This window comes from Acomys minous (genome assembly GCF_964271855.1).
Source record: "Acomys minous genome assembly, chromosome: 12".
Lineage (NCBI taxonomy): Eukaryota > Metazoa > Chordata > Mammalia > Rodentia > Muridae > Acomys > Acomys minous.
The window spans coordinates 19,563,891-19,575,935 of NC_140493.1; the positions used below are offsets into that span (position 1 = coordinate 19,563,891).

General features: G+C 48.2%; 1 long non-coding RNA gene across 1 annotated transcript in view; it reads left to right on the plus strand.

The window, feature by feature from the left end:
• The window catches only part of LOC311578549, a 10,188-nt gene extending 6,692 nt beyond the window's left edge, over positions 1-3,496 (plus strand). Inside the window, exon 2 of the long non-coding RNA XR_014772885.1 lies at positions 3,253-3,496. This is a non-coding gene — a long non-coding RNA (uncharacterized lncRNA). The remainder of the gene's footprint in view (positions 1-3,252) is intronic.
• Positions 3,497-12,045: the final 8,549 nt, after the last annotated feature.

Genomic DNA, 12,045 nt, shown 5'->3' on the forward strand with positions numbered 1-12,045 from the left:
GTTTATGTGTGTTCTGGGTCCCCACACTTGGCACATGTTTTTACTCATTGGGCCATCTCCCCAGCCCTAGCTTTGCTCCTCCTGCCTCCGCCTCCCCAAATTCTGGGATTACAGACCTGTGTTGCCACACTGGCGCATCCTTAACTCGTATAGGAGTAATCAACGAATTTCAGTTTCAATACACGGGTTTAAAATAGTGTTAGGATCTATTTGTATTTGCACTGCCCTGGGGCCAAGTATCAGCTCCTGTGATTAGAGCCATGCTGTGACCTGCTGTATACACAATTGTTTAAGACTTCCCGTGTGTTTGGAAAGGTGTATCCTCCCCCTCGTGGACACAGCCTGTTGCTGTCCATTGACCCCACTGCCTCTGTTTTGAGCTGCTCGGTTGTCATGTCCTGGGCAGATAGCATGTACTCCTGTTGGCCCCTGTGGCAGCCGTGGGCATTACATTACTCAGGCTGCTCTTCAAAGGCTCCTGCGGAGGAAGGCACTGGTGGCTGACAGCCTCCAACTGCTGCACCTCCAGGCCACTTTGGCATTCAGGTTGAAACCACATTTTTGTTCCTCCTGCCCTGGTGGCTCCCAGCCAATGACTAGTCAGCAGGGAGTCCTGGAGTTGGGCCATTTCTGACTGGCACCAGACTCCTCTAAATTGGCAGGTGTTGCTCGGCCTGGGCACTGTTTTCTTGGAGCTTTTGGGGGAGTCTGAGATTTCCTCCTCCCCCCCCTTTCCTTTCCTGTGTCTTCTCACAGATGAGTCAAAGCTCTTGCGGTCTCCCCGGTACCGTCTTCCCTTGCCCCTCAAGCCCCCTCCAGTGTCACAACATCCTATTACATCTTGGTATTGGTTTTGTTTGTTTTTTGTTTTTCTTTCTTCCTTCCTTCCTTTCTTTCTTTCTTTCTTTCTTTCTTTCTTTCTTTTTTAGGTTTTTCAGACAGGGTTTCTTTGTGTAACTGTCCTGGACTTGCTTTGTAGACCAGGCTGGCCTCGAACTCACAAAGATCCGCTTGCCTCTGCCTCCCGAGTGCTGGGATTAAAGGTGAGCGCCACCACGCCCGGCTGCATCTTGGTATTTGTTCCTTCAGTATGAGTTAGTCACACTTCCCACCATTGGGACAAAATACCAGACATAAATAGCTTTTTAAAAAATGGTGTGTGTGTGTGTGTGTGTGTGTGTGTGTGTGTGCAAATTCATGTATGTACACACATGCCTGTATATGTATGCATGTGTACTGTATGTGTGTGTGTACATTGATGCATGCATGTGTGTGCTTGTGTTTATGTGTGTGTACATGTGCCATGGCACTCTTGTCGAGGCCAGAGAACAGCTTGTGGTAGTCAGTCTGTCCTTCCACCACATGAGTTCCGGGGATTGAATTCAGGACATCCGGCTTAGCGGAAGAAGCCTTTACCCACTGACCCATCGGCTGGCTCAGCAACATTGCTAGCGAAGAGCTATGGATTTTGGCTCCCATTGCAGAGGGCTCGGGCCATACCCAGGTCTTGGCTCCATTAGTTCTCTGCCCCTCTGAGAGTCAGAACATCATGTCAGCCAGGGTGCATAGAGAAGGCTGTTAACCTCACTGCTGACAGGAAAGGGAAGGAAGCCAAGACTGGCTGTTCCCTCCAGCAAAGCCGCACCGCCTCAGATGCCAGCAGCTGGGGACCAAGTAGTGCATGGCTCACAGGGGCCGTTTTGCCTTCAAATTGTGAGAGAGTCTAGACAGGCATCCAATGGCAGATTTCTGTTTCCTCTAGCTCTGAAAATCCTGTGTGTCTTTTGGTCTTTTTCTCTATATTCCCATTTTGTTTTCTATGACAGTTTTTTCCCCCCAAGACAGGATTTCTCTGTGTAGCCTTAGCTGTCCTGGACTTGCTTTGTAGACCAGGCTGGCCTCGAACTCCCAGAAATCCGCCTGCCTCTGCCTCCTGAGTGCTGGGATTAAAGGTGTGCGCCACCACACCTGGCTGAGACTTATTTATATAGGTACACAAGTATACAGATTTATTTATACAACTGCTGTTTATGTTTACTGTTCCTCATTAGTCTGTTATATATAAGATATAATCTGTCTCCTTTGCCAACGAGGGACATTTAGCTCATGTCCAGCTTTCCCTGACGACAAAAAAAAAAAAAAAAATGCAGCCGGGCGTGGTGGCACACACCTTTAATCCCAGCACTCGGGAGGCAGAGGCAGGCAGATCGCTGTGGGTTCGAGGCCAGCCTGGTCTACAAAGTGAGTCCAGGACAGCCAAGGCTACACAGAGAAACCCTGTCTCGAAAAACCAAAAAAAAAAAAAATGCTGCTGTGAACATTTTCCTTTCTTGTTTTGTAAATATTTGTTTTAATTTTACACGTGTGTACCTGAAATATGTGTGCTCTATGTGTGCAGTACCCAAAGAGACCATAAGAGGGAGCTGGAGTTACAGGTGTTTGTGAGTGTGCAGAGGTCAGAGGTCAATTCATAGCATCTTCCTCAGTCCCTTTACTCCTTGGTTTTTAGGAAAGGGTAGATCACTGACCCCAGAGCTCACATGTCAGCTGGGATGGCCGGCCACGTACCTGGAATTGACCTGCCTCAGTATCGCAAGTGCTGGGAATACAAACATGAGCTACAGTGCCTGGATTTTCATGGGTTCCAGGGAACTGAACTCAGGTCCTCATGCTTGTATCTAAGGAGATGCTGAGCCATCTCCTTAGGTCTGAAAGTTTTAATATACATTTTCCTATTATTTTTAGGCCTTTAATTTTTGATTAATGTTTGTATGCTGTCTGAAGCAGGAATCCAACTTTAGTTTTTTGAGACAGGGTCTCACCATGTGGTGTGAGCTGGCCTTGAACTCACCGTGTAGTCTTGCTTGGTGTGGAGCTCAGGGTGGTCTTCTTTTCCTCAGCTTCCTGAGTGCTAGGGCTAAAGACACGTGCCTGATTCTAGAAACCAATTTCTTTCTTTCTTTCTTTCTTTTTCCATATATCAAAAAAAAAAAATTGAAGCTGGCTGCCCTGGTTAGTTTTTATTGTCAACCTGACACAACCCAGTGTTACTTGGGAGGGGGAATCACTCAGATCGTGTTGGTCTGTGGCTACACCTGTGAAGCATTTTCTGAATTGTTCACTGATGTTGGCAAGCCCAGCCCACCGTGGGCAGTGCTGTCCCTAGGCGGGAAAGGAGTGTATAAGAGGGGGAGCTGAGAAAGCCAGTAAGCAGTGTTCAGTCTCTGCTTTAATCTTGATGCCATGCCGCAGAGCGGGAGACTCTGAAGAGACCCAGAGAGGCCGTTGGTGAGGATTCAACATCAGTTGCTGTGGAGACCAGCATATTGGAGATGCCTGGACCGTGGGATGTCTGCCAAGGAAAAGCAGCAGCTGTGGAGTGGAGCTGGCCTGAGCCTACAAACAAACCGTGTGTGTGCCGAGGATATGAGAGTCAGAGAAGCTGCTTTTGGTCAGAATATTTTTATATTTTAATTAAAAATTGTTTTCAAAAATACATATATTTTTTTTGGCTAGAGTGCTCTTATCACTGCAGAAGAGAAGCAAACCGGAACATTGGCTGCGCTGACGCATTCCTGTCATCCCTGAATTTGAGAAGTAGAGACAGGAAGGTGAAGAGGTCAAAGTTGGGCTATATGAAAACCTGTCTTAAAGACCAGGAGAAGAACCAAAATAAATAAATAAATAAATAAATAAATAAATAAATAAGGGGTCATTTTTCTAGTAGCATTGATTACATTTTGTGCCAGATGAAATGGCACATGACTTTACTCCCAGCACTTGGGAGGCAAAGGCAAGCAGATCTCTGTAAGTTTGAGCCTGGTCTACAGAGGCAGTGCAGGCCAGCCAGAACTATATGGTGAGACCCTGTGTCAAAACCGAAGTGCCATTTGGTGGGTGAGTGAATGAGTGTGTGTGTGTGTGTGTGTGTGTGTGTGTGTGTGTGTGTGTATGTAAATGAATGCGTGAGCGAATGTGTGTGATTCTGGTTCTTTTTTTTGGTTTTTTTTTTTTTTTGGTTTTTTGAGACAGGGCTTCTCTGTGTAGCCTTGGCTGTCCTGGATTCACTTTGTAGACCAGGCTGGCCTCGAACTCACAGCAATCCGCCTGTCTCTGCCTCCCGAGTGCTGGGATTACAGGCGTGCGCCACCACACCTGGAGCGATTCTGCTTCTTTACCTCTCCAGCCGAGTGCCCTTGACTTTCCACCTAGTGGCTTGTTTGGTTTGTGTGTGTGCGTCTGTCTGTCTGGTTGGCTGCTTGTTTTGAGACAGGGTCTCTCTCTGTCCTAGGCTGGCCTGTGACTCTGTAGCCTACCAGGCTGGCTTTGAACTTGAAGCGCACCTCTTGCTATTCCTGAGTGGAATAGCTCTATTCCATCCCAGGATCTTCCCCACAGTCCTTCTCAAACTCTTATCCCCTCTCTTTCTCTCCCTCCCTCCCTTCCTCCCCTCCCTCCCTCTTCCCTCCCTCTGTCCCTTCTTTCCTTCCTTTCATGGTGCTAGAAATTTAACAGGGCCTCTTGTGTGGTAAACACATGCTCTGGCACTGAGATGTAATCCTAGATCAAACTTCCATCTTTTTTCAAATCCTGAATTCCAGGAAAAGTCAGGTCGAGAAATTGGGGAAAGCCATTGCCATTTCCCTGAGAGAATTAAACTGTAACATTCTCTGTGGAAAGGAGCCATTGGCAGGAAGCTTCCACCTTGCCCTGCGGTACTCAAGGGCCTGAGTTCAGTTAACAACACCACAAAAAACAAAAATAAAGACCTAGGGCGGGGGCTGAGGGAGCATTGACAAGGAGGCAGAGCATTGCTGAAAGAGGGTTTGGACAGAAGGTGAGAGCCAGAGAGGCCGGAGAGTGCTGTGGGATGCTGTCTTCCGGGGCCTGACGTAGCTGCTGTACTCACAAACTGACTGCAGCTTATGGCTGGCTGCGCAAGACCAAGCACAGAAGATGGGTAGATGTTGCTATGGAAATGTTAGTGGAAGGGATGTGTCTGGGCGGGGACAAGGGAGTGACATCGCGGGTGGATATGATCAAAATACATTGGGGCTGGAGGGATGGCTCAGCAGTTAGCGCACTTGCTGCTTTTTCAGAGGACTGGCATGGGTCCCCAGCACCTGCATCAGGTGGTCCCCAACCACCAGGCCAGGGTCCTTTTCTGGCCACCATAGGCTCCTGTACATGTACATACATATGTACACACACACACACACACACACACACACACACACACACACGGTACATTGTATGAAATTACTAATGAATACATAAAGGATAAAAAATAAACCCTGTCGTGTGTGGTGGCACATGCTTTTAACCCCAACGCTTGGAAGGCAGAGGCAGGCAGATCACTGTAAGTTCAAGGCCAGCCTGGTCTACAGAATGAGCTCCAGGACAGCTAGGGGTAAACCCTGTCTCAAAAAACAAAACGAAGCAAGAAAATAAACATTAAAAATGAATGAATGGATGAATGAATGAAAAATAACCCTAAGGCAGAAGACAACAGTGTATGGAGGTAAAAGGTTAACATGTCCTGGAAATGTCGCTGTGGCCACACTGCCGGTGTGTGACATGCCTTTTCCTGGTACCCTGAGGTGTTCTTGCAGCTTGAATAATTACCAATTACTCTATCTTCACAGTACACTTTATACAAATTTTACCAGTTGGTATGCCAAGAACAAAGATAATTATTAGAAACAAAATAAATCTTTAAATTGCCGGTTTGAGCCAGGTGTGGTGGTGTACATCTTTCATCCAGAACTCAGGAGTTAAGAGTGGAGGTTTGTTGTGTTTTCCCGAAACAGGGTTTCTCTGTGTAACAGCTCTGGCTGTCCTGGAACTCACTCTGTAGACCTCGAACTCAAAGAACCCTCTGCCTCTGCCTCCTGAGTGCTGGCTATGGACGTGTGTGAGTAGGGTTGGCCCCCATGGACTCACTTGGCCCATAGGGAGCTGGACTATTAGGAGGTGTGGCCTTGTGGGATGGAGGAAGTGCGTCACTGTGGGGGCGGGCTTTGAGGCCTGATACATGCTCAAGCTCCACCCAGTGTGGCTCAGTCTTTGCCCTGCTGCCTGCGGATCAAGATGTAGAACTACCAGCTCCCTCTCCAGCACCATGTCTGCCTGCGCGCTGCCATGCTTCCTGCCGTGATAGTAACAATGCGCTAAACCTCTGAACTGTGAGCCAGCCCCAATTAAATGTTTTCCTTTATGACCCGGGTTCAATTCCCAGCAACCACACGGTGGCTCACAACCATCTATACTGAGATCTGATGCCCTCTTATGGCTTACAAATGTTCATGCAGACAGAGCACTATATACATAATGATAAATAAAATCTTTTTAAAAAATGCTTTCCTTTGTAAGAGTTGCTGTGGCCATGGTGTCTTCACAGCAATGAAATCTTAAATAAGACAGAGGTTTATCTCCTTGGGGATTCTTGTGACAATTCTCCTCTTCCTCCTCCTCCTTTGTATGTATGTATGTGTATATATATAGATATAATTTATTCATATTACATTCAATTGTTATCCCATCCCTTGTATCCTCCCATTCCTCCCTCCCTCCCACTTTCCCCCTACTCCCCTCCCCTATGACTGTGACTGAGGGGGACCTCCTCCCCCTGTATATGCTCATAGGGTATCAAGTCTCTTCTTGGTAGCCTTTGTTTTTTCAAGGCAGATTTTCTTTATGTAGCCCTGACTCTGCAGACCAGACTGACCTCAAACGTGGAGATCCACCTCAGTGGGTTCTTAGTGTCAATGTGATACTAAGCCTCATAGCTTGGTAAGGTCTCCAGGACAGAGTACCTCGACTCCCTCTACCACTGCTAACCCCCAGGGAGTGGCTCTGGGCTTGCAGATACCTTTAGAAACTTCCACTTCTAGATCTGTGTCGTTGGGCAGGTTTTGAATTTCCCTCATGCCTTAGTTTCCATGTCTGGACAGAGGTATGGTAGTATCACAGGCAATTCTAAGGGTTGTCAGGAGGATTAAATGCGTAGGGAAAGGCCCTCAAGTTCTCTCTGTGTGTGTGCTGGATGTATGCATGTGAGTGTGCAAGTGTGCTGGATGTGTGCACACGAGTGTGCGACTGCACATGTCCGAGTCACACACGCTGAGGCCAGGTTAGGGCCTCCCTCTCTAGTGTTCTCTGCCTTCTGACCTTGAGACAGGGTCTCTCACTCTCTTCGTTTCCATTTCTGTTGTTGTGATAAAAACACCATGACCAGAAACAAGTTAGAGAGGAAAGAGTCTATTTGAGCTTATAAGTCTCAGATCACGCTCTGTTGCTGAGCCTGGAAGGGCAAGAACACTGAGGTAGGGATGGCTGAGAGGCCACGGAGGAGTGCTGCTTACCTGCTTGCTCCTCATGGCTTGCTCGGCCTGCTTTCTGTAGCCCAGCCAGGACCTCCAGCCCACGGCTTCTGCTCACAGTGAACTGGACTTTCCCATAGCAGTCACTAATCAATCAAGAAGACAAACTGCAGACTTGCCCTCAGGCCAATCTGCTGGAGGCGTTTTTTTCTCAGCCGAGGTTCCCTCTTCCAAAATGACGCTAGCTTGTGTCAGGTTGACAACAGGAAACTAGCCAGCCCACTCCCTGAACTGGAAGCTTACCATTTTGACCAGGCTGGCATCCAGGGCAGCGCTCAGTCGGCCTGTCTCCCTCCCACAATGCTTGGGCTACAGGCGCGTGAAGCCATCCATGCCTGGACCATCTCCCCCTTCCTTCCTTCCTTCCTTCCTTCCTTCCTTCCTTCCTTTCTCCCTTCTTCCCTCCCTTCCCTCCCTTCTTCTTCTCTCCCTCCCTCTTCCCCGCCTCTTTCTTTGTTTTTTTCAAGACAGGGCTTCTCTGTGTAGCCTTGGCTGTTCTGGACTCACTTTGTAGACCAGGCTGGCCTCGAACTCACAGAGATCCGCCTGCCTCTGCCTCCTGAGTGCTAGGATTAAAGGCGTGCGCCACCACTCCCGGCATGTGTATTTATTTTTGTTGAGACAGGGTTTGTCCTGTATTCCAGGCTGGTCTTGAACCCACTATTCATTCACCCTGGCCATGAACTTGTGGTGATCTCCCAGCCTCAGCCTCCTGAGTCCCTGGATTATCAGCATGAGCCCCATGCTGGGCTGGAGCTTATTATGGCCACGCCCCATCTCTCCTCCCCTCTGAGCCTCTCCCCTCCTCGGGTACCCGCCTGTCGCTCTCTCTGAGTGGGTGGACCTGCCTTGGGTGTCATTTGAAGACACTTTGCAGGGCAGAGAGAAGGCTGGGTGGTGATGAGCACTGGCTTCGCTCCCCAAGGACATGGGTTTGAGTCCCAGCACCTACCTGTCAGCTCACTACTACTATAGCTTTGATTCTAGGGACCCAACACCCTCTTCTGGCCTCCATGGGCACCAAGTGCACACATAGTGTATTTGCACACAAAACACCCATACACTTAAAATAGTAAAATAATTTGGGGAAAAAAAAAGATTAGTAGTTTAGCTAAGCCAGGACACTTGGCTTGCCCTGGGGACTTTCAAGGGTAATTCACTTGTCTTCTGAAGTTTGGGCGCCTGAGGAGGCTCCAGTCAGCATCCTAGCTGTAGGTGGCATATCTTTTCTTTCTAGTTGTTTCTGTGGTTGTCTCTTTGTCTTTTGTATTGCATGCTTTCTTTCTAGTAGGCTTCTATCAAAACTCTCATCCAGGGCTACAGGTATAGCTTGAGATGCTAAAGGCTGGCCTAGTGCCTGGCATGTACAAAGCAATAGGCTCAATCCCCAGTACACACACACACCTATACCCACACACACCACATCACACACCACACATACCACATACACCACACACATGCACACACATACCACATATGTGCATGTACACACACCATACACACCATACATGCACACCTCCCCACACTCAACACACTCACATATACCCCACAAACATAGAGACATACCACACATGTGTACACATGTACACCACATATACCACACACATGCACTTGCACACCACATATACCACATACAGTACACACACACACATGCACACACCACACATGTCCACACATGCGCACCATATACACCACACACATCACACACATGTACTTGCATACCACATATACCACATACAGTACACACACACACACCACACCGCACATGCACACACCATATACACAGTATACACACCACACATACACAGGCATGCACACATGCACACTACATCACACATGCACACACCACATATACCACACACACCCAGATACACACACACACACACAAACGTCTCTGGCATTATTCTTTGAGTATCCCCATTTCATCCCCCCCTTTTTTCTCTAATGTCATCTTTTTCTCCCCCTGCTAAAGACAAGGTCTCAGTCTGGTCTCATGTTTGCTATGAAGTCAAGGATGACCTTGAATTTCTGATTCTCCTGCAACCCCACCTCAAAAGTACTGGGATTGCAGGTGTGCACCACCTGCCCCCACCTCAAAAGTACTGGGATTGCAGGTGTGCACCACCCTGCCCAGTTAGTGCTGGGATCAAACCTGGGGCTCTATGCATGCTAAGGGTGTTCGTGTCTCCTCTTGTGGTGGCCAAGTACCCAATACGGGCAACTCAAGGAAGGAGGGAGGGTTTGTAGTGGCTCACAGGTCAAGGGAAGAGTCCACCACAGAGGGGAAGGTGCAACAGGAGCAGGAAGCAGAGAAGGAAGCCGATGCCCACCTCAAGGTCTCCTTTTTATCCAGCGTAACCACCTGGTGTGTGTTATTCTTTTATTTTAAAAAATGTAACCTTTCTCCTTCCACCATGACCACGCTTGGGTGCCAAGGCGGCAGTTATGTGCCCTCCTCTGCTGAGCGACCCTGCCAACCTTTGCGCTATTCTTTTCCTGGAAGTGTGAATCTTTTATTTGGGTTTTTAGTCACTATAAACACCCCTCTTTTATGTCCCTTCAGCCTGCTGTTCTAATATCTCACAGTTTGGAGTCTCTCTAGCCTTTATTTGTTGTCTGTTGACATCCAGGATGACCGCTGAATCCAGAGCTGATATTATAAAGCGCATGGTTGGGGGAGCTGGTTTCCCCTGTGTGGGCATTTCCTGCTGTTGAGATTTGACAGTGCTCCCCCCCTTCCTCCCCCCACGCCCCCAGCTGTTTACATCTGCTGAACCAGGTGGTCCAGGGTTATCACCTGCCTGATAGCATTTTTTCTTCTCTCAGCTAAGAGTCCCAGGATATACACGGATCACACATTTGGACCTTACATGCCCCCGCAAAGCTCAGGAATGAGGTTTGGATTTGGGGGTGTTTTTTTAAAAAAACTCCCCACTGCTCTCTGCCTGTGCTGTGATAAATAAGCTTCCTCGTTATCTTTCTATGCCAGGGGGAGGATTTTTTTTTTTTCCTCCCTAGCTCACTCTTAGCTGAGAGAGCAGCCCTCACCAGAGTCTAGCCTTGCAATGAGGCACATTTCAGCTCTTCCCCTCCTGCCAGCCGGAGATCTTATTTCCAGTCTCAACACAGATTCTGAAACCAAGGCCCCTGAGTTTCTATCTCTGATTCTCCATCCACTCCTCTCTCACATCCGTCCCCAAGGCACCGTGGGGCCATATCATGTGATCGCCTCTCTGGCTTTCCCTTCTTTGTTTCTGGTCTCTTGGGATAGCTTTTTTTTTTTTTTCCCCCTCCCTTGCTTGCTAACTCAGCCATACGCTGACAGGTTATTTATTTATTTATTTGGCTCTATTTTATCCAGCTATCTTTTCTTTTATCTAGTCGCTTCTTTTATCTATGTCATTGTGTGGTGGCATGGAGAGTTCGCATGAGTGCGGTCAAAGAATTTTGTCTACATCCCTTTTGCTATGAAAGTTGGTTTCACTGGTTTTGGGTTTTCTTTCTTACTTGCAAAAAAAAAAAAAGGTTGGGTTGGAGAGAGGGTTTAGTGGGTTTACAAGCACTGGCTGCTCCCCCAGGTTTGGTTCCCAGCACCTACGTGACAGCTCACAACATCTGTAAGTCTAGTTTCAGGGCGTCTGACACCCCTTTCGGCCTCCTTGGGTACAGTACACACGTGTTGACATGTAGGCAAAACACTCACACACATAAAGTAAAAATAGACTGATACGATTATCACAGCATTGTGCTGACAACAGGACGCCTCTGTCCCAAGGCTACTGCAGGGGTGAGCTCAGCTCTGGGACCCTTTCCCTAGCTGAGGAACTTGAATGGGTCTCCTGAACTACACAGAGGCAAGCCTGCTCAAAATCCTGGGCACAACCCCTGCCCCCCCCCCCCGCCCCATCACACTGTCAGTCTGAATGATGCCCCCACAGAGCTTGTGAGGCCGAGAGCCACCTTGGCGTAGCTAGAGGTGCCAAAGCAGGTTTTGCTGTGTTAAAGCAAAGGCCAATGCTCTGGGCCGCTCCCGTTTTGTGGAAACTTTGGAGGACATTTTTCTGGCCTTGCTGTTGATTTTTTTTTTCTTTGCAAAGAGATGACATAATCTATCACACTGATTTGTATGACTGTCACTAAAAAAAGAAAAAGAAAAAAATCCAGCCAGCAAAAATGGCTTGAGTGGACATAGCTGAGTTCTTTTTCTGGCAAGGAAAAATATAAGAGAGATAAGTAAATTTCCCCCTTGTTGCCACACAAATCTTTGGCCCCCGTTCACGCTCCCTGCTGCGTGTGCTATAGCTCCTGTCCGCAGCACACCCCTCTCCAAACCATCTCTTGTCTCTGCTGACAGACTGACAAGAGACACCGCCATTTGATCTGGCCCAGTCCTTACCAATGCCGTGTTCAGAAAACATCCCTATCCAATGTTCTGAAGTTAGCTATGGGCACACAGCTTTGTACATATACCGAAAACACTGACTTGTACACTTTAAGCAGGTGCATTTTACAGTGTGTGAGTTAAATCTCAATAAGGCTATCCCTTCCCCCACCCCTCACCCCCACCCCCACCCCCCTGCTCCCATTTCCTTTCCTTCCTGAGAAGGGGGTCTCATGACGTATCTCAGATTGTCACTTAGTATCATTCTTCCCAATGACAGAA